This window comes from Miniopterus schreibersii (genome assembly GCF_964146895.1).
Source record: "Miniopterus schreibersii genome assembly, chromosome: 5".
Classification (NCBI taxonomy): domain Eukaryota; kingdom Metazoa; phylum Chordata; class Mammalia; order Chiroptera; family Miniopteridae; genus Miniopterus; species Miniopterus schreibersii.
Genome location: NC_138106.1, coordinates 83,198,773 through 83,225,085, shown reverse-complemented (window position 1 = coordinate 83,225,085; position 26,313 = coordinate 83,198,773). Strand labels below are relative to the sequence as shown.

General features: G+C 43.4%; 1 protein-coding gene across 1 annotated transcript in view; it reads right to left on the bottom strand.

The window, feature by feature from the left end:
• The window catches only part of WWTR1 (WW domain containing transcription regulator 1), a 121,310-nt gene that overhangs the window by 48,891 nt on the left and 46,106 nt on the right, over positions 1–26,313 (bottom strand). The window lies entirely within an intron of this gene.

Sequence of the window (26,313 nt, the reverse complement as noted above, 5' to 3'; positions counted from 1 at the left end):
AAGCCATTCTGGGTGCCGTCTATAAACCCTGTGCCACTTCACGGGCCCCGTCTTTTTTTGAGAGGTTATCACATTTGTCTTTTAAAGGTGAGCATAATCATCTGGTGCCGCCACCTTGTTTTAGAAAATGTATCAGAGATCCTTCTAGATTTATCAAAGACAGAAAACTGAGAGCAGGAACAGAATATGCCAGCCCCTTGTTCTAGGTCTTACGATTGGACTCTCTCAAACCAACTGGCAATGCCAACCCCCAGGCACTACTGACCCTCCTAGATCCTCAGGAAAAGGGGAAAGATTGCTCTTGGTTAAACACACCTGAATCATAAACAGCAACAGTGTCCTTTGGAAACCGCTATTACCATTATTAACTGAAGTTGTGTTTGTCTTTTGCTTCTGTTTCCTCATATTTAAATGCTGCCACTGCCCCTGCTAAAATTCCTCTTCAGGTTTCTCCATCCCAGAGTGGAAGTTACTGCCTTGGGGAACTCATCCATGGCCTGGACTGAAAACTTGGAGGTGTCCCAAGAATACCTTTAAGTGAGCTGAAAAAAGGGGTGTGGGGGTCAGCCTCGGTAAAAAAGGCAAATTAAGTTCAACTGCTGAGCTTCACTACTGTAGGAGCCATCAGCAGTCTTAAAAAATTATCCATAATGAAGTGAGAGGAATAAAATCGAAGAAACAAAACTATCTTGTTAAGCCCCAGCTGGGTGGCTCAGTTAGCTGGATCATCCCACACACCACAAGGTCACTGGTTCGATTCCCAGTCAGGCCACGTACCTAGCTTGTGGGTTCGATCCCCAGTCTGAGCGAGTGTGGGAGGCAACTGATTGATGTTTCTCTCACATGGATGTTTCCCTCTCTCTCCATCTCCCCTCCCTTCCTCTTGCTCTAAAATCAGCTTTTAAAAAATAATATCCTGGGGTGAGAATTCAAAACAAAACAAAACAAAACACTATCTTGTTAAGAAGAAAAAAAAACCACACAATAGAGGGGGAAGAGACTGAACTAGAGAGATCAGAATCAATTGCCTAAGCATAAAAAAATATGAAAAAGAAACAATGGTCTTACTTACACCTTCAGTTTAACAACTGTAATTCTGTTGAAAGCTTTCATAAAGTACTTCTGTCAACTTTTGGTTCTGTAGAAACACATAGCCAGCCTCAGGGGGTTTATAAAAGGCCTTCAAAGTGAGAGAGCCATTGATGAGGAAGTCAAAGTTAAGTAATTTGCTTTAGCAAAGTAATTAGAGCTAAGAAATCCTTTGACTAACTATTCGTTCAGGACTATATATACTATTAAAACTTGTTTCCCAAGGTAGGCAGGTTCTGAATGAATACTTTCCACTATGGTACCAGAGGGGAAGAAGCACTCTCTCGATCCGGAGCCCTTCTTAGACCCGCTGACACCATGAATATTGATCTGGGCAAGAACCAGTGTGAGCACAGCCCAGGGGAGACGGAGCGATTTACATGGAAAGGCAGCAGACATGTGAGGACACGGCTGCGGTCAGACACTCGGCTACAGTCAGTAGTGGGAACACAGGAGCCAGACTGGCACATTCCCCAAATGCGGGTCCCCCATTCTGCCATTCTGGACAAGTGGGCTGTGAGTCAACAGCATTGTAAAAACTATGTTTGGTGCCAGGTGGGTACTTGAAATATTGGAGGGGGGGGGCACTTTGTAAAGTGTATGATTGTCTAACCACTATGTATACCTGAAACTAATACAAAATAATGTTGACCGTAAACTGTAATTGAAAAATAAAATAAATTTTAAAAATAAAAAAACAAGTGGCTTCAGATCTGGGGAGAGCAGTAAGACCCATACTCCAGTGGTACATGAGCCCAGCTTGCCTAAGAACTGCCACCGAGGCTAGCGAGCCTCCATCCCCTGGGACAGACCGCAGGGCTTTCTGGCCAGAGGACACTCTGGCTGTCATTCCGATAGGTCTGACCCCAAAGATGTACAACTCGGCCATGGTTTCAAGTCCCAGGACTCCCCCAGGACCGTGGGAGCCTCCACAGCCCACCCTTCAAACTCTACACCCAGCCAAGGCTTTTGAAGGAGTTTTGTTCCCAGAGGATTTGTTAATTAAAAGTGTCACTCACAGTATTTCCCAAGGACTCGAGTACAAGAGGGAGCTCTTTTTAAGTGAGCTGTTCTCATTGCTCTGACCCAACTGAGAAGAAAGCCACTCCAATTCCGGGCCTCTGCAGATGGTCAGGACACCAGCTCTGCCTGCCCCAAGGCTCAGCTTCCATGATGAGGTCCAGGGTGGCTCCCAGTCTGAATGCCAAATGCAAGGGCACTACCCACAAGAACTTAATACATTGCTGATGATTTGATCTGAAAACTAAATTCTCCTAGTGTTCAAATCATTTGGTGCCCCTCATCCCATTCTCAAACGTAGGACTTGCCACTCGGTCTTCCATGTTGCTGTCTCATCTGGGCTCCCTCTCTGAGTTCCTGAGTCATTTCCTTTCTCATATTTCTCCGTGTAACCTTACTGCTTGCCAGGGCCCACAGTTTAGCTAGATTAATCCCCACTTCCCTGCTACTCCCACCTCCTTCCTGATTTCACTCCCTTGCTGAATCTATTGCAAGAAAATATCTGTGCCACCTTTAAAAGTCTAATTTCTCTCCCAAATACATATATATATGTATATGAAAAACATATTAAAAAAGATTAAAAAAAAACAAACTTTTATGTTGATATATGCAATGGCTCACTGGTGCTTCTCCCCCACACACCCCTTATCTAAACTCTTCTGTACTTTCCAGGTTTTTAACGGTGGACTATCTATTGTTTTCACAACCAGTAAAAACAAAAAACTCATGAAGGCACAAAAAGACAAGAAGGAAGATGATGCAGATCTGTCTTCGTGTGGCCAAGTAAGAAGGGAAATGGAATCAATTACCGGGCCCCATGTTGTTTATAAAGACAAGAGTACCAGTTCCTAAGGGAAAGAAAAACTGACTCCACCCCCCACTGGAAAAAAAAAAGGTTTTTTTCTGCCCTAGGTGACAAAAAAATGGCTGCAGGGTGTCACTGAGGCCCTGGGCGTGTGTGGAAAAGGTGTCCATTAACAAAAAATAATGGGGTGGTCTTTCCCTGTCCCTTTGAGGGTCCCTCTGACCACTACTTCCCAGACTGCCTTCTTTCAGTTGCAGAGAGAGCTAAACCAACCCTCGCCTCCAACACCGTCAGGAGCAGGTGCTCCGAGAGCCGTCCAGGTCTGGGAAGAGCTTCAGCTCCCAGGACCTTCAGTTACAGGGGGGGGGGGGGGGGCAAGAAAGGTGGGCACTCCTCTGGGAAGATACTTGTCTGGAAATGGTAGCTTATGAGAAACTGTGTTGTGTGAAATAATTTTTCTTTCCACCCTCTTGATGTTCTTCAATAGAAACAAACTTAAAAAGCCATTTTATTTATTAAGGAAATTCTGTTTAGAGTTAAGTGTCTTTGAAACCAGCGGGGGAGGGGCAGCATGCCCACCATCCCAGTCACCATCCCCTCTGGGCCTGGCCCCTCCATCAGCCTGCAGGGGATCGTGAATTTAGTCCCATTTCCTCCAAGGCTCCTGAACAACCCTTCACCTAGATGACCAGGAAGGCCTCCAGGCTTCCCTTCCTCCCGTCTTTCTGGTTTTCCTCCACCCTACCTGAGTAGTACTTTGACTTCAGGGGCAATGGGGACCAAGGGCCCAGGAGTGATTCGGATCCAGACAGCCAGCCTCCTGTGAGACTCTGTGGGCTCTGGAAAGACCACAGTCCTGGGGTCACACATACCTGAGTTTTAATGCTAGCTCTTACCTTGTGTGACCTGAGTAAATCATTTAACCCATCCTAGTCTCAGTACCTGTATCCACGAGAGTAGGTAAACAAATAAAAATAAATAACAGACACACTGGTTCCTTGTTGTGAAGGTAAAACAGGTCTGTTCTGGGAAACTACAGACTTGGGGACCAGTTCACAGGGCTTCCCTCAGCAGTGAACACATGGAGGGCAGCCACAGCCACAGCCTTCCCGAGGCCAGCAACGGTTCAAATTTATTCAACAAGCAGGGACACACTATACCTATTGTGCGAGATGTACTAGGTAAGTATAAAAAGGAAAAGCATTTTGTAAATATAAAACCCTGACTAACAGCAGAACCATTAAAGGCAAAGATAAAATCTTATCTGTAAAACTAGAATCAACCGGCTTCTCATAGCCCAGGAAAAGGCCTGGTGTTTTGGATGAATTTACCCTCCAGTTCATGACCTATTACACCAGCTTTATGGAAGGAAGCCACATAACAAAGACTCTGAAATAGAGTGGGCCTATGCAATACATTTTGTATTGCTGGAAGCATATGAAGATACAAAAATAGGAATGATTACGAGTACTTAATTTTGAAAGAATTTAGGGTTCTTAGCAACATAAGCTGCTTGCTTATTTCCATGGGCAAAGATTTCACCTTCAAATATAAGCCTGTTTACCCCCCATCATCTCCCCTCTCACTTTTTTTTTTTTTAACATGTCTTTATTGATTTCAGAGAGGGGAAAGGAGTGGGAAAGAGAGAGAGGTAGGAAGATCAATGAGAGTCATTGACCGGCTGCCTCCTGCATGCCCCCCACTGGGGATGGAGCCCCCAACCCAGGCATGTGCCCTGACCAGGAATCGAACCGCGATCTCCTGGATAACAGGTCGATGTCCAACCGCTGAGCCATTCTAGCTGGGCCCCTCTCACTTCTTTAATATGTTAGTTTCACATTAGTGTCAGACATTACTCAGGGCTCCCTACCAACAGAGCTGTTAGGACAAGACTTGGAAGCAGCCTCTAACCTGCCTCTTCTTTTCCACCACCCCCTAGCTAGGAGTTAGAGAACCACGCCAAGGAGATGGGAAGTTAAAGGCAGCCTGGGTCACACAACCAAGGCTGACTGCTTCAAAACTCAATTCACATTCAGTATCACTCGGCTTCATCCTCTGACAACCCCAGTTTCTTCTCAACCTCTCCCTTCACTCTTTTTCGGGGGTGCTGATATCCCAAATGACCCTATGGGGCAGAGCAAAGTGTTCTGCCCATAGCAGGCATCTGAAAAGCAATATTGCTGCAATCCCCGTAATATTCACAGGCCCGATTCAGGGCATGAGTAAATTATCTGATGTTAAAATCAGACACTAAAAACCTTTTTGATTTACTATGCCAAATCACCACCCTCTTGATATTATAACCAAAGTACATACACTGAAGATTATTTGCTTAAAAACTACTAAGTGAAATAGCTTTGCAACTTGTTTGTTGTGAACCGGTTAGATTAAATCCATCAGTGTTAAAAATGAAAACTGAAACAGACTTGCATGAAGCTGGTAATTTCCCAGGTAGGGCTGGCCAAGTAAATTTGACCCATGTCCGCAGACAACAAGCACTGTGCCAGTGCTTAATCCTGGACCACATGGCAGGAAGTGTTGCCCAAGACTCACATGAAAGTTGTGAAATTTTCCCCAATTAAAATTAAAATACAGCCCTAGCTGGTCTGGCTCAGTGGTTAGAGCACTGGCCTGTGGACTGAAGGATCCCCAGGCTCGACTCCCGGTCAAGGGCACGTACCTCGGTTACAGGCTCAATCCCCAGCGCAGAGAGGGACAAGTGTGGGAGGCAACCAATCAATGTGTCTCTCCCACATTCAATCAATGTGTCTCTCTCTTTCTCTCTCTGAAAAGCAATGGAAAAAATATCCTCGAGTGAGGATTAAAAAATAAATAAAATACAAATATGCAAAAGCTAGTTTGCTTTTTTGTTGTATTTCAGGGATAAATGCTGCCTGTGTTTCAATTAAATTAAACATGCTAGCAGTGTGTTCTTATTTAATTTTCCTAGGAAAGACATATCATATCTTACTCATATCTTGCATTTCTATGAGTGGCACCTTCTGTTTTGTTTAGGTTTTTCCCAGACCGACACAAGAGGTGGGTCTTAACCACAAGACCAAAGACAGCTGGCACCCACAGTCACTAATTCTCCCAGGCCCAGATGCACATTCTTTCTCCAGATAGTTCCTCTGCTGTCACCCAAACCAGAACACGGGAGAGCTGGTCACCACGGTGCCCCATCGCCGGGGCAGCTCACGGCCCACATGTAAACTGGCAACCCCACCTGATTAGTAGCCATCCAGTATATTGTTCCCCTCTGCTTAACCCTATCAGCTCAGCTGGAAAATGGGGAGTCTGCTTTTGAACTTGGATACACTGACAATCAGAAAGAGAATGCTGGCTCTTCACCTGGCAGAAGAGCTAATGTCCCGTTTTATTTCTAAAGCCATCAATCTCCTTCCCATGTTGTCATCCTTAAAATTATCACCCCAAAGCAGCTTTTGAAGCACTATACTTGGTTACAATTCTTTTTCTGTTCTGCCCAAATCCTAAACAACACCGTCTCTTGCTAGTCCAATGCATAGGAATAAAAGCTACAAAGAGGTAAAAGTCAGGCTGCAAATGTACAAGGCTGACACATCCATTAGCAAAACATTCATACCATTCACAGATTAAGTCCCGAAGCTATACAGACCGATTCCCTCACGCCCTTCCACACAGGTGACTCTCACATCAGAGGCCTGTTGGATGAAAAGCTCATCCTTCTTTGAAAACCACAAGGAATTTATAGTTAAAAGGTTCCGGTCAGATTTTCACTTAGGCAGCTCATCAAACATAGCTGCCGTCTATGACACACAAATAATAACTCGCATATAAAGAGGGGGCTTTTTAGGATCCCCTAATAAAAGATGATACAAAACCAGCGGCATTATTTTGGTGCATGCTTCCGGTCTCCACCATTCACTTGCCAATTCAAAAAATTTCAGAGTTCTCAGGAATTTCGAATGAATGGCAGGGATTGTATTTTTAACTCCCAGGCCCTAATCCTCGACTTCCATGGCAGCCGTGCCAAGAAGCCTCCACTTGTTTAAATTAGCAGCAGCGTGAAAGGCTGCGAGCACTTCCGCCGCTGCCAGCTGTGCGGATCCGTCTGCTCCAGCCGAGCCCCTCGGGCGCCGGGCGCCGGGCTTTCCGCGGACTCACTGCTGAGCTGGCAGCCGGGCCGAGCTGAGTCAGGCCGGCCCAGGTCACCCTGGGCCCAGTGCGAGCCGCCTGAGACTGTCAGAGCCGCAGGAACTGCGGGGGTTATTTACCAGCACTTTGTCCCTGGGGTGGAAAAGCAGGGGACGCTATGAGTGCGCCACACTTCTGCAGAAAACCGCTCTGGGAAGCCAGTGACTCACCAGCACAGCCGAGGGGTGACTCACCGACCCTGATCTGAGGGTGAGCCACAGTTGCTGCAGCGCTAAGCTAACCCATGGTGCCAGGTGAGGTCCCCCAGACCAATGTCACCCAATGTAGGCAAACACGTCGCCTCTGCAAACTGAGCTACGCTCTGGCCTAGCCTCGTTTTCCTATTCCCTAGTAAAGCAAGAAGAAAAGGGACAGGCCTGCGTCTTCCATTGCGTGTTTGCCTCAGGCCAAGAGGCCTATAAAAGCTTTGTATCAAGGTCTTACTATCAACACTTGGCATTTTTTTCTCTCCTCATGTCAGGGTAAAAATGCTATTAAAAGATTTACAAATCACATGCAGTTTCTTGTGTTCAATCTGAACAACAACATAAGAGTTCATTTCACTGTTTTATTATTTAAAGATATCAAGTATAAATTATGTGCTTGGTATGTTTTTTTCTCACTTTCTCTTTCCCCCTCCCCCTCCACAAATAAAAATACAGATGGAAGTGAGGAAAGTGGCGAAGAGTTGAGGCGCGTCGTGAATGGAGAAGTCAGTTATCAACATGAAGCGGAATACATTCATCCATTTATTCACTCGACGCCAATTTACAGGGGAGCTGTATCTTCCGTGGGGATTCAGTTCCAAGATCAGTTTAGGCAAATGCGGACGTGGGGAAAATTACCACTGAAAATCGTTCAAATGGCCCGTAATGTACAATCAACTAGGTTTTCTGTATATTATAGTTTTTCAGTATATCCATCATAGCCAGTTCCTTCTAGGGTCAGGGCACGGTACTGTTTCTCCAGGTGAAGCGATGCTGTCCCCAAGTACTGGGATCTGCTAGATGTGCGGTGTTGAATTCATGCCACATAAACAGGCATACGGCCGGAGAGCCTTCGGTGTCCTCTGTTCCAGGATGGGTTAACAGAAGATGACCTAGCATGGGCCCTAGGAGCTGACAATCAGACTGGTGGGGAGGTAGTGACAATGAAATAATGCAGGGTGTGGGGGTTAACAGAACCCAGACCCCACTTTCATTGTTTTTATAAGTGGAACAGGGCCTGACGTTCTACCTCGATAGCTGCATGTTAGATACACTCGCCGTATCAGCTGCGTCTGACATCTGGGAAACAGCTTTAATTTTGCGATCAATTTTTAAAAGGAGTTTGTTTTTAAGCCACTGAGCTGCTCTAAATGTTAAAATACTTTGAAAATTGTTTTTCCAGGCTCTCCGTGCCCAACACGTTTTGACATGCTGTTTTTCCAGTTGTTCTTAAATGGGACGTTGACACAATGCTTGCCTGCCCCTAAGCCACTCCAAATGTAAAATGCCTCATAGCTAAACCGCGGCTGCCCTCCTTTCTCTTTTTCCTAACGAGGCCAAGTGAATTAAGTGTCACCTGCCACAAAAAAGAAGGTAAAGCCTCCTCAAAACCAAAAATTATTTTGGGTTAGTCTAGCTTCTCTATTCCTATGAAGAGATTCAATTCCTTTTGGTTAGTGTGGATTTTTTTTTTTAATTCTGGGAAGAGGGTGAGCTACCCTGGGCTCTGCTCATCTGGTTGTCAGTCACTTTCTGCACGTTTGAAAGACGTAACAACTGGAACTAGAGGAAAAACTGGCAGGAACCCCATGCCCAGTCTGGAGAAGACTGGGGGTGCTTTTCAGAGCCGGGGTCCTATTGGAAAATCAAAGACAAGAACTGAGGCATTAAAAGGCTTCCATGCAGAGGGGAGAGGGGTGCTGGGGACCTTGAAGATACTCACTGGGCAACGCTGCTTATGTTTCATGTTTTAAACCCACCCACAATGTGTCTTTACAAGTATTTCTTGGCATCTTTGGTTGAAAGTATCACCCAAATGAGGCAGAGTGGCAAAGTGGTTTTGAACTTTACCTTAACCGGTGAATACCAGTTAAGCATTATTTTTGTTTTGAATATTTCATCAAGTAACAAAAGTGTCAGACATACATTACAGTATAAATATTCACTCCCCTCCTTTCCCTTATGAAAGCCTATCACAACTGTTTAAAGAGACATGAGAAATTCAAATGCAAAACCCCCATTGGTACAATGAACTGCCCCCCCCCCCAGTGTGGGGGGGAATAATGGTGGATATCAACTCACTGCAAAAAACTACTTAATTTCACATAGCCAGAATGGCTAAGTAATAATTGATCTAGAAACAAAAACATTTTAAAATCACAAAAGAGCTAGCTACCTACCAGCCTCAGACAGCTCCTCCAACCCCCACTTTTTTTTTGCATTCTAATAACAACGCAAACCCAGTGTAAGAAAGAAAAAGATAAAGCTGGGATTCCTTTAGTGCTGGGTAGGTCCTCTTGGTGTGGTGAGCAGCCCCTGCCAGCCCAAGACTTTCAGCCTCACGGTCAAGTAGAAAGAGACATAAAGGAGAAAGAGATTTCGCCTCGCGGTCAGGCTGAATGCTAGAAAGACAGTATGTGAAAGCTTCCCATAGTTTTCTAACAGGAATGCTTAGGCTAATTTAGTTTTTTAATCATTTATATGGTGACAACAGGTAACCCCCCCAGTTCCCTCAAAATGTGGGGGTACAGATCAGGTTACATAAATACAAGACTTGAGGCTCTGTGACACAAGAAATGGAAAAACAAAATTCAGCCTAAAAGTACTACAGTTTTATACTAAGCATGTCTGTGCAAACTCCAGAGAGAGTTTTAGCTTTGTAAACCAGGTTGAGGTTAAAAAATGTGCTATTGCTTTAATTTTTTTATTTAACAAAGAATAGAAATATGTCTGTTTCAATTTTTGTGACTGATTCCCCTCCAAACCCAACTGTTCTTCTCTACAGCGGGTATTAACTGTCATATAAAATATGCAGCTTCGTTCGTGTATGTAACTTTTACCTTGACGTGATTTTAAACTTACAGGGAACTTGCAAGAATATACAAGGTACTTCCATCTACCGAGTCGCCGACTGTCATATACTTTTTTTTCAAACTGCTTCTAACTGCAGAGCAGCACTAGAATAATCACCTGCTGTTCTACGGTTCCTCAGGGATGGTAACACTTTGGCGGATCACTTTTCTAACTTTAAAGAGAACCTTATTCTGTAATGTATGCAAGATAAAGAAATTTGATGAAAAAGGCTAAGATAACTGATCTGAATAACCGAATCCAGAAACCAAGTGACACCAAACTTGTTCATGTCCAAACAGAAACTATACAAATTCGGCCTTCATGGTGACCCTTGAAATCCTCTCACTGAAAGAGAAACAGGCCTCACCCAAGAGAAGGGACCCACAGGCAGGTGAGCCCAGTATTTCTGGAGGTGCTGATGGCCGCCCCGCAGGGTAACAGGATCAAACACGTCCCAGCACTGACGGGCAGAGCAGCTTTCCCTGTGCCTTTTCCTTAACCAGCAGGGAGACTTTTCAAACTGGAAGAGAGCCACCTTCAGTCTGGTTAAGTTTATTAATTCAACCTCCACATAGTTTTCTTAAAAGTGGAGGAAATATGTAAAAATAACATTTAAGTTCTCAGGCAAATGTCCTTCCAGGATCTGGAATGAATGCTTTACTTGTATAGACATAGACTTTGAGGAAAAAATTGTAAATATATCAAAAATCCCCACATCACCCTCTGCAGAATGTGCTGTTTAAACAAAAGAAAACGCAGCTTCAGGAAAATAGCTTTAAAAATGCCCATAAAATGCTCACAAAAGAATCCACAGCCTTCCTAAGGATCATAACAAGACTTCATTTGGTACCGTCTTTCTGGAGGAGAGTTTGCCAACATGTAACAAAATGCTTTGAAAAAGCTTTGATCCACCGACTCCCCGTCCACGAAGCTATACCAAGGGCACAATCAGATGGTATGGCAGAGATGGCAGGCTGCTTCTGGGTATCTGCTCTCCCTTCTTCTGGGCGTAAGCTGTGGCAGACTCAAATTTTCAACAAGCAACAGGATAAACAGAAATACTGTGTGGGGTTCTGGGGAGACTGTTCTTCTTCCCACCCATCTTCTTTCCTCCTGCTTGGAATGTGGACATGATGGCAAGAGCTACCGCAGCCCTTTTAAATCATGAGGAATGGAAGCCACTCAACAAGAACAACAAAATTTAGAAAGGTTACCACCAAACCAGCCCTCGACTGTCTTACATATAGTTCAGATTTCTTTAATGTTAGAGATAATAAACAATCTCATTTCACATCCCTCTGAATCACAAACGTAATTCCAAGCCAGTACAACAAGCATGCAAAACAGGTGCACAGGCATGTCCGTAGCAGTTTTGTTTATAACTTAATTGTGTTAAATAAATTATGATTTAGTCTGACAACAAAAGACTAAACATTATAAATTACATACACCTACATTTGTTAAAATAGAAAAATGTTCACAATATATTGCTAAGCGAATGTAATCCCATTTTGGTTGATATACATAATGTATAAATCGGGAAAGTGAGTTTTGTTCATATCTTTAGATTTTTTTATACTTTATTTTGTACAATAAGTATTATTTTTTCAATCAGAAAAAAAGAGCCCTAGCTGGTTTGGCTCAGGGGTTAAAGCACTGGCCTTCAGAATGAAGGGTCCTGGGTTCAATTCTGGCCAAGGACACGTACCTCGGATGCAGGCTCCATCCTTGGCCCCGGTCAGGGCACGTGCAGGAGGCAACCGAGAGGCAACCAATGGATGTGTCTCTCTCACATCGATGTTTCTATTTCTCTCTGTCTCCCACTCTCTCTGAAAAGCAATGGAAAAAATGTCCTCGGGTGACGATTTTTAAAAAAAGAAAAGAAAAAAAGAATGAGAAAGCTATCCCACACGCTCCCCCCAAAATGAACTCACTTCCTGCTTAAAAAATAATGTTGCATTCCACATTTGAACCTATACCTGCTAATTACAGCCTCTGCGAATAATTCCACGGCTGGAGTACAGGGCTGAAGCCTCGTCAGTCCCTGAACCGGGAGCTGGAAGCGGCGCCATGGTAATGCCCCCCTGAGAGCTTAGCTTAAAGATGCTCTGAACCAGGGAAGGGCGCGAGAGGTGGGACGGGAGCAGGAGAAGGAAGGGATAAAGAAGATGAAGGGAAATTCTATAATTAAGCAATATTTTATGGCTGCCTTTGGCAGCTGCTTGAGCCAAGGGCAGACTCTGCACAAGGCATCAACAGCGGGGAGCAGCCCCTCCCCGGGCAGATGAAGCGGGGCCTATCATCCCCAGGCCTGTCTACACTTCACAGGGCAGATGGGGCATCTTATATCCAGCACCTGTCGGCCTTGGAGACGCCCAGCTGCGGTGCTGTTATTGCTGTCATCTGCCTAATCCAGAAGGGACAGGCACTCACTGTATCTGGAAAGATGAAGATGAAACTATCTTTGTTCCTATAAAAGAGAATGCACGCCTCAGGTAACTGTGTTTGTTTTCTTCTTGCCCGGTACCCACCCACCCCCACACACACCTTTTTCTTTTCTTACCTACCCTTGCAGCTGTATTTTTCACTTTTAACCCCCATGTTAATTATACATTCACTCCCAATAATGGTTTAAATTTAGTCTGATGGCCAGCCACAAGGCCCCTTCTCATCCCACTCGGAGGCACATCCTGCCTTAAGACCCTTGACGCAATCCCCTTGCCTAGGAGAGGAACTCTATGCAAGGAATGAAGCAGGACACAGGGCCATAAGAATTGTCAGAGGAAATCGTATTTTCTTTACAGGACGCTTTCAGATTTTTCCTTTCCATGAGTCTCTTTTAAAGGGTGTTGAAACTGAAGAGACTTTAAATAAGCTTTCAACTCCAGTGGTTCCAACTGTGGATTGAGTGCAGAAGGCCTGACCCACAGCAGACATTCAGAAACCACTCATGGAATAAATGAAAAGAATGAATGACTGAGTGAGTGAGTATATTTAATGGGTTTCCATTAGCAAATCAATCTGCTTCTCAGTGTCTGTATCAAATGACTCTTATGAATATCTTATATGTCTTTATCCATAAAGTACTCAAAGAACATATCTAGAAAGATTTGGTCTTTACTTGTCCCTGTAAGGACATGAAAGCTAGAGAATTCTGCAACAGCCTCTAAAACAAGTGAAAACATTATCAGTTCATTCAGCAAACAGGTCGACTGAGCCTCTACCAGGTGCCACCCACCAGGGGCCCTGAAGGCACACCACCCTGACAGAACAGACACTCAATAAATGCTTGTTGAATGAATGAGTCCACGAATTGGTACTAATATTCATTAATAACGACAGTCACGATAATACTGATTCATCATGATATTCACAATATTGACAGTGATGTCTTAGAGTAACAGCTCATATTTACATAGCATTTTATAGCTTCAAAAATTATCTCAATTTCATCCTCACATAACAGGTTTATTAATCTCCATTTTTAAGATCCAGAAACTGTGCTGGGAAAAATAAAATGACTTAACAAAGTCCTTGAGGGTCTATGTGACCCGGCCGCCCCGACAGTCATGCCTGGGGCTTTTTCCATTACTCGATACTGCCCCGAGAACCCAAGGAGGCTGACGCAAATACCCTGGGCATCAGGAAGGCAGGGAAAGAGGGTATGGACAGTGGGTGCCGCTGAGAGCCGGGCTCTGTCCCGCATCAACATCTCCGAACGGCTCGGTCCTTGGGAGGAAAGGGCCCCCCGACAGAGCTCCCCCTCCTGCTTCAGTAACACTGCCATCCCGCCTCGTCCCCTTGAAGCCCTGAGTCACCACGCAGTGTGTAAACTTGCCTGTGAGGCTGACCTTTTAACTACCTGGTTTTAATCAGACCCATCCTGTCAAGAAATGGGGCTCTCTGGAAACAGTAAAACAAATGAGCTCCATGTGATCCTGCAGATGATGCCAGGGAGAAAAGAGAGAGAAACGGGCTACTACTTTAAAAACCCAGACCAAACACAAACAGGCGCCGACGCTCTGCTCTGACTTAAAAGGAAGCGGGAAAAGGCCTCTGAGGACGGGTCTGGAGATGCGATCGCAGCTGAACGTGCCGCTGAGCAAGGCGAGCTGGGGGCGGGGAGGGACGGCCGAGGCCCTGCCTCCGGGAGAGCCTGTTCCTCCGGGAGCCGGGCTACGACGGCGACAGTTTCGGCCAGATTGTCTTTCGTTTTATTAATGTTGATTACCAGGAAAACTACCCAAATAGGGTCCATGTTCCACGCAACAAATGTGTTCATTCTATAACAGGTTACTAGCCTTTATTATTGACTATAATTACTTAACTGAAATTCAACATCTTTTCTACTTAATTTTGTTTCAAACGGGGGGGAGAAGTATCGGAGATAATTCCAATTTTCCTAAGCTACAACCTTCTAGCTTTTTTGTGATACTCTCTGAAATAGAGTTACATCAGAAGAAACAGTTCACTGGGGGTGAAGGTTTCCATTCATTTTAAATGACTCAAGTTGAGAAAAGATTCATGGCGACAGATTCAGACAATACAATGTTAATAAAAAAGTACATGAAAATACTCAAATGTTGGTTATCAAATGCTGCCTAATGCGAAGGGAGAAAAAGGTAGAAGTCTATTACTGCAATGAAATAAAAACGTTGAATTTCTATGACTATCTAAATTAACTATCAGTATTTTCTTAGTTTGCTCCAAAATCTTCCTGAACATTACATTTTTGCAAACATGATCCTACAAAAGGAGGCTAAGGTAAGCCAGGCAACTGAGCTTTAGTCTGGAAAATTCCCATAATACTGACAACTATTTTGACAAAAAGATGAAAATGAAAGTGTGTCCTAAGGTGGGGGCTAGGGACCAATACAGTACTAAGTCACATGAGGCAATAATTAGGGGGAGACACTTCTGAATGTGATCACATCACTGTGAGGATGGGCCTCATCTGGCGTTGCACCCTAAAATCTACTTCTCTACTTCTACAAAAGCCTTTGGGCTCAGCCCCATTGTCTGTGAGAAGATACAATTATGGGCAAGGTCACCTCAAGTATGTTCTACAGAATATTAGTCCTAGAAGATAATCCCGCCCATACCCATACTCAAAAGCATTTTGTTATCAAACAAGTTTGGGAACACTGAATGTTATATTTCCCTCATAAAATTTACACTATATATGCATTATTATAAAAGGCTCTGGGTTTAAATTAGCTTAACCCAACATTTCTCTAATTTATTTTAGAGAATCTTTTTTTAACTTTATTAATATGCTGTAGAATACATTTTAGGAATTAAAATATACCCTTTGCGGCATTTATTCAAAGCATAGCTTCAGATTCAATTCAGCAGCATTGTCTGAACACACAATATGCTTCAGACATTATAACAATATTTTTATACCCAACTGATCAGAACTAAGAAACTACAGGCAGTTCCTATCGAGGCCCACTGAGCAAATGTAAATGGGATGCTACGAAGCCCTGATTCCAAAGCATCCCAGTGACATCGTTTATCCAAAGCAGGGTTAATGTAGAGAAGAGATAGAGGGGAGGGGGGCACATATAGGCATGTATGTGTGTATGTTCTGTTAAACATAAGTTTAATTTCAAGCTTTATATGTGTGTGTATATATACAAAATTATATTAAAATTAAGCTTGAGTTCTTTTAAAAGTGAACTGAACTGATTGCATCCAGAAGCTTTTAACCTTCATCCTTACTTTAAAATCAAGAGCCTGTGGTTGTCTATTCTTAGTGTACTTTCCATGTGTGGCTCCCTGGGCTCAGGGTCACAGCTGCTGCACAGCACTCCGGGTGGCTCCTCTCCATCTCCTTGAAACAACTGGTGGGAACCTGCATCGGGCCATCGACCCAGCTGTTCAATCTCACTTTCTAACTTTAGCAAGTTGCTTCAAAACTAATGTCACTGGGGCATGCCACACTGTGAGCCACAGCGGTGAAGGCACATGCCTGTCCCCCCTCCGGGCACACAAAGCAAGGTCACCTCAGGTGCCAGATGCAAAATGCAGGACCCACATGACCTCAATACTCCAGCATGCCAGTGGCCTAAGCAGGCTGCACTAGACGACACAAATCAGCAGGCTCCGCCCGCCACCCCCAGCTCAGCCCAGGAGAAAGGCCAGCAACCCAGAGCAGCGGTTTTCAACCTTTTTCATCTCATGGCACATAAACTAATTACTAAAATTCTAACATCCTGTGCCACACCGTAAAATATATTCTTTGCTGATGTAACAAAAAAATAGGTATAATTTTGACTGATTTACACAAAAATGATAATAGTAATTACTTAACCTTTTTTGCTCCAAAGTGACTTTTTTTAAAATGAGGTGCCTACACTTGTATACAAGGACTTCTGGTACCAAAAATTAACCAATTAGACACAACCTGATTATGTGACATGGTCAATAAGATAAAAGTCTGTTATATGACCTATATAGTTACGGTTCAAGAGAGGGCATTCACACTGGAGGGCTATCGTAGTGTTGGCTGTCGTCATTTTTTTACTGGACAATCTAAGGGGAAAAGGGGCCAGTGCCCCTGACTAGTCAGGAATTATATGTTTTAAAAGATCTTGGGGCACATGGGTTGAAAATAACTGACCTAGAGTCTAGAAGTCCCTGAAAACCAAGCTCAGGGGGCATTTGCACTGTGCTGTCTGTCAGCTTTCTTACTAGAACGCAGGATGCTCACTTTTTTACAGTTAATGTGCCATAAAATTGTCAAGGAGCCCTCATGGGGTATTTACATGCACTTAACTGACTGTACATGCCCTCATCCTAGTTTTCTTTTTTTTTTTTAACTGCATGCTCACTGTAACTGCTTGTCCCAAAGCCAGATTTCAGAATTATTTGAATGTTTACTATCCTCTGAGAGTTACTAATTAAAATAATTTCCTTCGGCGCAGAGCTCCTCTTTTCCGAATTCACCCTGACACTCACCAGGGAGAACTCTAAGAATGCCTTGCTAAGCTCCCCTATAATTCACTGCCTCCATTGTTAGCATATGCGTGGACTTAAAAAACATTAAACGACTTATACAAATGGAAACAAAATGCCCTTTGATTCTATTGATAACTTAACCTTTAGCTTTTTGGGTGGAATCCCATTTCTTGGGAAGCAGGGAGGGCCACTGAATGAGGCCATTATGTGAAACATTGTTGTGGGAATTACTGTGTGAAAATATATACAGTATATCATTTAAAATTTCTTTGATTGAAGGTGGGTCTTCATAACCGTAACTAAAATACACATATCTTTTAAGGTTCCTCTGATTTGTGTTCCTTCTTTTAGGGAAATAGAAGTCATTTTGAGCAGGCCAAGGAACCCATCACACTGGACATAAGGCGAGTGGCACCCTTGTGGGGAATGAGGGTCTAGAAGGGGGCAGCAGGGAGCTTCTTGGAGCTGGGAACGCCCAGTTTCCTGAAACCTGCAATGTGGATGTGTTCAAGTTTTGAAAATTCATCAAGCAGTATACTCAAAATATGTATGCTTTTCTACAAAAATTAATTTCATTTTGAAAAGGAATCAAGATAAATTACTTTGATTTTTTAAAGTAATTTTTATAAAAGAAAAAGGGATATAGTTGCCATCTCCAGAAGCATAAGAATTAATCTAAAGTGTTTGCAAGGAATAGGAATAAGACTGTGTTTTTCTACTTTGTTTTTCTTCAAATGATGCATAATATTTGGCTTGAACAAACCAATGTAAACAACACATCTGGGACAAGAGGGGAAATCTGAGTATGAACTGGGTGTTAAATGATATATTAAGAAATTACTGTTTGTATCTTGATGTGATGCAATAAGAAAGTCACAAAATAATTTATGTTGAAATTCTGTCAAAATTTTTAACCTAATTTAATCATAAGAAACCCATGTGGGATACTAGTCTAAAGTCTCAAAAAACAAACAAACAAACAAAAAGCCCCTAATGTTGTGAAAGAGAAAAGTGATGAGGGATAGAGGGGCACTGTTCTGAATCAAAAGAGTGACAATAACAACTAAATGCCACTTGTAAACCCCGACTGGCTCCTGGAGCGGGAACACGAACACACACACATGCACATACACTCTAGGCTGCCAAAGAGGTTCTGGAACTGGGAGTGTCTGAATAAGGGCTGCACATTGGGCTATTTTACTTAACTAATAATACAGTTAAATAATTATATTATTTTCTTGGGTGTAATCATGGCACTTGTTATTGAGTAAAATATACCCTTATTCTTAGGAGCTGCACGCTGAAGTACTTAGGGTGAAATCTCTTGTGGCCTGTAACTTGCTTTCTAATGGTTTAGTAAAACAGAAAAAGACTACACAGAGAGAAATGTGGCAAAATGTTAGGACTGCTGAGTCTAGATGAAGGAAGGGGATACTCTTTCTCAACACTTCAAGTTGGAAAGGTTAAAATGAAAAGAAAAATAAATCATTGTGAATTTTGTTAGGTCTGAAAATGGTGATATTTTTATGTATGAAAATGTCCTTGTTTTGTAGAGGCAACTATTGAAGTATTTAGGCTTAAAGTATCTATTATTTGCTTAAAAATGCATCCATTAAAAAATATGTGAAACAAATATGGGAAATGTTAACAATTCCTTTTTGTTGTTGTTAATCGTCATCGGAGGATATTTTTCCATTGATTTTGGAGCATGGGAGGGAGGGAGAGAAACAGCGATGTGAGAAAGAAACATCAATTGTGACCTCCTGCAAGAGCCTGGACTCAGGCTGGGGACTGAGCCTGCAACCCAGGCACATGCCCTTGACCAGAAAGCAAACCCCAGACCCTTCAGTGCTGGCCACGCTGTAACCACTGAGCAACACTGGACAGGGCTGTTAACCATTCATAAACCTAGGTGATGGGTACATGATGGGTCATTATACTGTTTTTCAACTTGCATGTTTGAAATTCTGTATAGTAAAATGTCAAAATAGCAAGTTTTGCCCTGGCCAGTGTGGCTCCTGGGGTGGAGCAACGCCTATGAACCCGGAGGCTGCAGGCCCAGGTCAGGGCGCATGCAGGAGGCAGCCCATCCACGTCGTGTGCGCATCGGTGTTTCTCTCTCTCTCCCCCTCACCTTTCCTCTCTCTCGAAAAATCAATAAAAATGATTTTTTAATAGATTTTGTGATATTTCTTTTCTCTTTAACAATAAAATCCTTCCCAAGTCTTTCTGGTCTCAACTTATCAAAATAAATTCCTTCCCAGCTAATTTTCAAAGTTCCCCATAAATTGGTAGAGCATGGGGAGCCTCTATGCGACCTGAAATTCTGACTCTTTATACATAAAGTAAAATGGCACATATTCCTCTCTCCTCCAGTTAAAAAGCAGTGAGGGGAAGGGACGATGGGTGTCCTAAGAAAAATCCCCAAAGTTGGGACCCTTCCCAAAGACAAGCCATCATTCACATTCCTGCCCTGCTCTCTAAGACACTGCCGCCGATAGTACGGGAATTCAAGGGCCTCCGGGAACTCAGGTTTTTCTGCCGGACCACCGTCCACTGGGGAATCAGCTGTGGCATTTCCAACGCCACTGCTGTACCCCACGAGTACCCCACGCGCGCCCCGGCCCCGCGGCTCTCCCGGGGAATCACTCCACAAGCTGCTGCCCAGTCCGGGCGCCGGTAACCTCGGAAAGGAGAGGCTGCTTCTCTGCGGCTCTCGGCCCGCGGCAGGAGGCGGCCGCAGGCAACCGCTCTAGGGCAGCGGGCCCCCAAGGGGCACCTGCCCCGGTTATGCATTTTCTCTGCTGCTATGAGAGCAGAGCGCAAGAAGCCCTCAGGGCAGGGCTCGCCCACAGCCCCAGCCTCCAGGGCAACAGCGGGGACCCCGGCGTCGCAGGGAATCTGATTTGAAGGCCACCTCTGCCGCTCACGAGATGTGTGGCCTTGGACCAGTTACTCAGCCTCTATTTCTCAGTTTCTTTATTTGTGAAGTGGAGATTATCAAACAGTAGTTAACAGGTGAGGAGAGGGTGGGGGTGGGGGAAATGGGTGACGGTGGTCAAAAACACAAACTTCAGTTATAAGATAAACAAGTTCTGGGACGTCATGTCCAGCACGGTGACTATAGTTAACAAGACTGTTAACTGAAAGTTGCTGAGAGTAGGTCTTAAAAGTTCTCATTACAAGAAAACAATTTTTAACTATGTGAGGTGTGAGATATCAATATATACATGGATCAAATCACTACATTGTACACCTTAAACTTATACAATGTGAAATGTCAATTATATCTCATTAAAACTGGGAGGAAAATTTTAACGTTAAAAAAGAGGTCTGGAGCCAGACTGTGTACTAGCCCTCCAATCCTAGCTCCTGCGCTTCCTACCTGTATAAACTTGAGCAAGTTATTGAACCCTTGTGTGCCTGGGTTTCCCACTAACACCTATTGCCCTCAAAGACCCTGGCAGGCTGGCAGGTAGAAAGTTATCAATAAGCATTAGCTATTATTATTATTATTATTATTATTATTATTATTATTATTATTATTAGGACAAGTATCACCCCATACAGTTATCTTGAGATGAAAGTTACTAAGGTATGTAAAGCTCTTAGCATAGGGCCTGGGACAAACTGTTCATAAATGTTTGTTATTATTACTGAGCTTCACAATAACACTGTTAGGTAAGCAATGCCAATATTAGTATTTTACTGATGAGGAAGAAGGATCAGAAAGACTCGGTGGCATTCTCTCTGCGGAATGCTGACAACGCCCACCTACCACTCGGTGTCACTTCCTAAACTGCCCTGCCTGAAGGAGCCACTGCGAAGCAGAGAGCAAAACTGAAACAGCATTTGAAACTATGAGCATCAGTCAGCATAAGCATTCTGAAGCTAAGCTTAAACTATAAAATAGCCCGGCCGGGTGTGCCTCAGCGGTTGAGTGTGGACCTAGGATCCAGGTGATCGGGGTTCGATTCCCGGTCAGGGCACATGCCCGGGTTGTGGGCTCGATCAATGACTCTTTCATCATTGATGTTTCTGTCTCTCTCTCTCCATCTCCTTTCCTCTCTCTGAAATCAATAAAGATATGTTTAAAAAAAAAATTAAATAAAAAAAAAAAATATATATATATATAAAATAGTAAGTAGGTGGTGGAAAGAATTTTTGTCTGCTTTACAAATGCTTGAAAGAGAAGAAAGGCATCCAACGTTGGACACAAATGCACTTTGTGCCATTGAAAGTTTATGCTGTAATCCATTTTCATTTGGTTTGTTTTAATTACACTTTAAATGCAGAGAGAGTTCCCTTTGAAAAATAATTGTTGCCAATCTTTTTGAAAAGTGATTATTTTTCCTAAGAAATAAGCTCCCCTACCTATCAATGTTATTGTAGACATGGATTTTTCTGTACCTATTTAACTGAAAATAATCAGCATCTGTATTCAAGAGCGCATGCCCTCAGGTTGGTGTTATTGGTCCATCAGATAGAGTGACGGTCCCTGATCATGTGACAGTGCCTACAGTGAACCAGAAAAGCCATAAAGGCACACTCTCCCCACGGGCAGGTCAGATTAGAAGCAAACAATGCAAAAATCACAGCACAACACCAAAGCCAAGAACATAACTGAGATCACCTTCTTGAAGCTGTTGGTACCAGCTACCACCCACCGTTGGCCTCCTGTAGAATCTCAGAACTTTTACTTGCATCATTATCTCATATAATACAATAATTCTGAAAAGAGGAATTATTATCCCCATTTTATGAATGAGGAAACTGAAATTTTAAAAGTTTAGGAGACTTTCCTAAAGACCCATAGGTCATAAACAGTATAGGAATTTGGACCTTAGGCCTGCCTGGCACCAAAGCCAAGCACTCCTGAAATCTTCCTTAATCTTCCTGTTAGTGTCTCTTGGAAGAAAAACAACTTACTTAGAATCTTAAGAATCTGAATCCAGAATTAAAAGAAAATAAATATAAAGAATTAAGCTCAGTCAAGTCCAAGAATTCCCCCATGGGCTCTGTGCAGAGCAGGACATCACTCTCTAAACAGAGGCGGGCCGCGGGGTCCCTGCCCCTGTGCTCCGCTCACCGCGAGGCCGCCGCCTGCTTGGTCCTCAGCGCCATCCAGTGATAACCACAGGCCCTGGTGTGCCGCTGGCGGTCCAGGCAGCTCACTACGCAGAATCCACACGCTCAGGTCCCGCCACGGCCGCAGGTGGGCCAGGTTTCAAAAGAGAGACAGACGGGAGGGAGCAAGGGGGAAGCACTCCCCTCACTACAGACCGTGGCGCAGACCGTGGGCTGCAACGGGACAAAGGCAGTGAGAGCCACCAGGGCATCTGAAGTCGGGCTGCACTTCAGGAAAAGCAGCCCATGATTGCAGCTGCCGCCTTTGGGCTCCAGAGACGCTTTTCTAAACCGCCTTTAGGTCACTTTCTGCCTTACCTTCCAATTGGCAGGCTTTCTTCCCAGACCTCTTTAAGGAGATAAAACTTAACTGAAAGGGGGAAACTGCCAGAAGCTGAAACATCCAGCAATTTTATTTTTAGCGAAGTAAATACAGGTGGTGTTTGACCATCGTGACCTGCAGCGGTAGGTCCGCCCTCTGTGAGGGGCTGAATGGAGTGAGGCCTGGTGACGCTTTGCCTATATGGTTCCTCTAAGTTTCATACATACAAAAAGTTGGCTTACTTGCAGAAATTTTTTTTAATTAAAGGAAGCAAAAATGAATAAAATGTTGATAAATTTCTTGACATTTTCATGACACTTATGAGTATCAAAGCCAGGCGTAATAGTATTTTTATACTTAACTTTTGAGCCCTTGCGGGGAAAACATATTGAAACAGATTTTTCCATAAGGATTAAGAGTAACACTTCTAAGTGTAGACCACAATATTATTATTTTCAAAACAAGAGCCCTGCAAATATGTTCCAAATATAGATCAGCCTGCCCCGTTCTCATCTTTGTGTGACTAAGTAAATATACTGATAATTAAAATATCAGGATTCTTTAATGCTCACCCAGAATACATCCCAAATATCTCTAGCAGTGGTCAGGTCACTGTTTACAGTGACCATGAATAGTACTGTCTCCTCTACAATATGTAACTTTTCCCAACAAAACTATGTTCCTCCTGTCGCTTGTATTACATCAAGCCTCAGGCAGGCTACAGAGGAGACCAGATTTGCAGCTACGTTCAGGGCAGGCTCACTCCACTCAATAAATGGTTTTATTAATAACATCCAGCAACACGCAGACATTCAACACTTATCAGAAAGGCTGTGCTTCGGAAAAGCTATTATCAAATACAACTTTTTAAATATTTTTTATTGATATTTAGAGAGAAAAAGAGGAAATGGGGGGTGGGGAGGGAAGGAGAGAGAGAGAAACCTCGATTTGTTGTTCCACCTATTTAAGAACAACTTAAATAGGTTGCTTCCCGCAACCTTGGCACATTGGAGAAAACATTCTGACCAACTAAGCTACCCGGCCAGGGCTTCACTATAACTTTTCAAATCAGAGGACCCTTTTTTCCTTTCATTTGCATTACTACCAAAGAGCTTATTCCTAGAACACAAAAGTGTATGCATCATTCCCTTCACACCTAGGATGTTAAGAAATGGGAAAACCTTAGAGACCATCTAATCTAACTTCCTTGTTAATTTGTCTTCTGCTTCACTGTGCATTCCTGAGGGACAGCAGGAAGCACAAGAGTCGCACCCATCTCCTGGACCATCTCGGCCCGCTGCGGAGGGGAGAGAGGGAGACTAGGCAAGAACATCATCTTCCATTACTCAGGGGCTTTGTTCCCCTCTGGATCCAGGACTGCAACCGAGTTTTATCTTTTGCTTATTTTTATAAAGTAAAAAAAAGTGATCACCTTATTATTGATGACTCGCTAAATATGGACTTTTAAAATTATTTGTGCATAAGAGCATATTAATGATATTTGCACTACAAAATTATCTTTAATGGACCAACCAATTTGGAATCATAGGTAAGGATTCCAAAACTGCAGTGACCAAGGTCTACTATAGAAACCTTGTTCGGATATTAGCATCACCCTGTGTAGGACTGAATTGTAGATTAATAGCTAGATGTTGGAAGATTTGATTCATCAAGTTCATACGCTGGGGAAAACAAAGGGTCTAATTAGCAAATGGATTATTCTTGGACCCTTTGCTAAATTCAAAAAGATAAGCTTATTGGTTCCCATGGCAGAAAATGCAGAACAAATAGCCAGGTTAATCACTGAAGTTCAAAAAAAGTTGGCCGGTAATGGTTGTCAAGGCTCTGTGTCCAGGAAATCCCGCCAGACAGGCACTGTTTGCAAATGGCTGGGAAATGTGCTCCGCTGCCATTAAAAACAGATGAAAAGCAGGATTTGGTTAAAAGAGGAGTCTCTGCCCAAGCAAAACCTTTGCAAAATAAAGAACAGTGTATGCTGGCTGCCAACTGACCTCAGCTAAAAAGAGGGAGCAGTCCACACTGGTGCTCATTATATTCAATATACTATTAAACAGTGTTGAGTGGAAATAAGACTTAATCAAGGGAAGACTCTGCCAACTCTGACAGTGTGGTAATATCCCAAACTAAAATACTTGGATTCTCATTAAATCAGAATTTTTAACTTAAAAGTAAAATATGCTAAGATAGTATCTATTCTAGTGTTAAGAGAAACTACAATAATATGAGGAAGGATTTAAGGATGTGTTCAAAAACATCAAAAATGCAAGAGTTTCAGAATATCCTTAGAATTATCTTTGAATAGCAGTAATGTATATATCATACACTGTAATAAAACAAGGCAAGGGATTATCAGTAACAGTCTCTTCAAGAAGTAATGTCATTATCAAGAATCAATAGCAGGAGTACTTAATTTTAAGATTCTACCAGTATCATCGTCTCCTATGGGGATGTAATCGAGATACTACTATCTGTAAAGTGTCTGGGACAGCCCCAGCTGGCTGATTAGAGCATCAGCCCATGCACCAAAGGGTCACGGGTTCAATTCCCAGTCAAGGGCACACACCTAGGTTGCAGGTTCGGTCCCCAGCCCAGGTTGGGGCTGTGCCAGAGGTAACCAATCGATGTCTCCCCCCACCCCCCTTCCCTCCCTTCCACTCTCTCTAGAAATCAATGGAAAAAATATCCTCCAGTGAGGAATAGCAACAACAACAAAAATTATCTGGTACATTGTAAGCACTATGTAAGCAACAGCTCAGCTAATAAAGTCACAGAGCCAAAAGCCTGTCAGCTGCCTCACCCCTATCCTAACACAAGTGTGCCCTCCTCATCGCTCCAAGGAACTTAATTAGGGTCCAATCCTCTGTCCCTGACTCGATTCAGCTGAATGGGAATAGTGAAACAGACCTTATAAATACGAATTAACTGTACCTCACGGACTCGGCACCTTCCTTTACCCTTTGATAGCAATAAGCCCACCTTCCCCGAGGCAGGAGCTACAGGTGGGGTGGGTGGCGCAGGTTGGGGGGGGGGGTACTCATTTGAAGAATTAAATGACATTCACATATAATTTCCTATTTAAAATTCACATTATCAACTGCTTGACCATTAGAATATGGTGCCAGCCCAGCCAGGCGTGGCTCAGTGGTTGAGCATCAACCTAGCATCCAGGAGATAGCAGTTCGATTCCCGGTCAGGGCACATGCCCAGGTTGCAGGCTCGATCCCCAGTGGGGGGCGTGCAGGAGGCAGCCGATCAATGACTCTCATTGATGTTTCTATCTCTCTCCCCCCCTCCCTTCCTCCCTCTGAAATCAATAAAGATATATTTAAAGAAAATTTAAAAAAAGAACATGGTGCCAGTTTCTGGGCTCAAGTCTTAACAAACAGCTTCCACCTTCTGTCCCTTGGAATGCTCATGCTTGGAACCCAGCCACCATGCCATAAGGAAGCTCAAGCAGTCAACAGAGAAACCCACAAGGAAGCTGATGCTCAGAGCCAACAGCCAATGCCAACTTGCTAGCTATGGGAGTGAGCCGCATCTCCAACGGGCACTGTGTGAAGCACAGGTATACTGTCCCTGCCAAGCTCTGTCAAAACTGTAGATTTGAGAGAAAAATAAATAACGTCTTAATTTTTAAAAATCACATTATCTCAGTAAAACACAGAGCCATACTCAGGTTCTAATTAACCAACATTTCTGAACTGAAAAAATATATAAATTTTAAGAGCTGG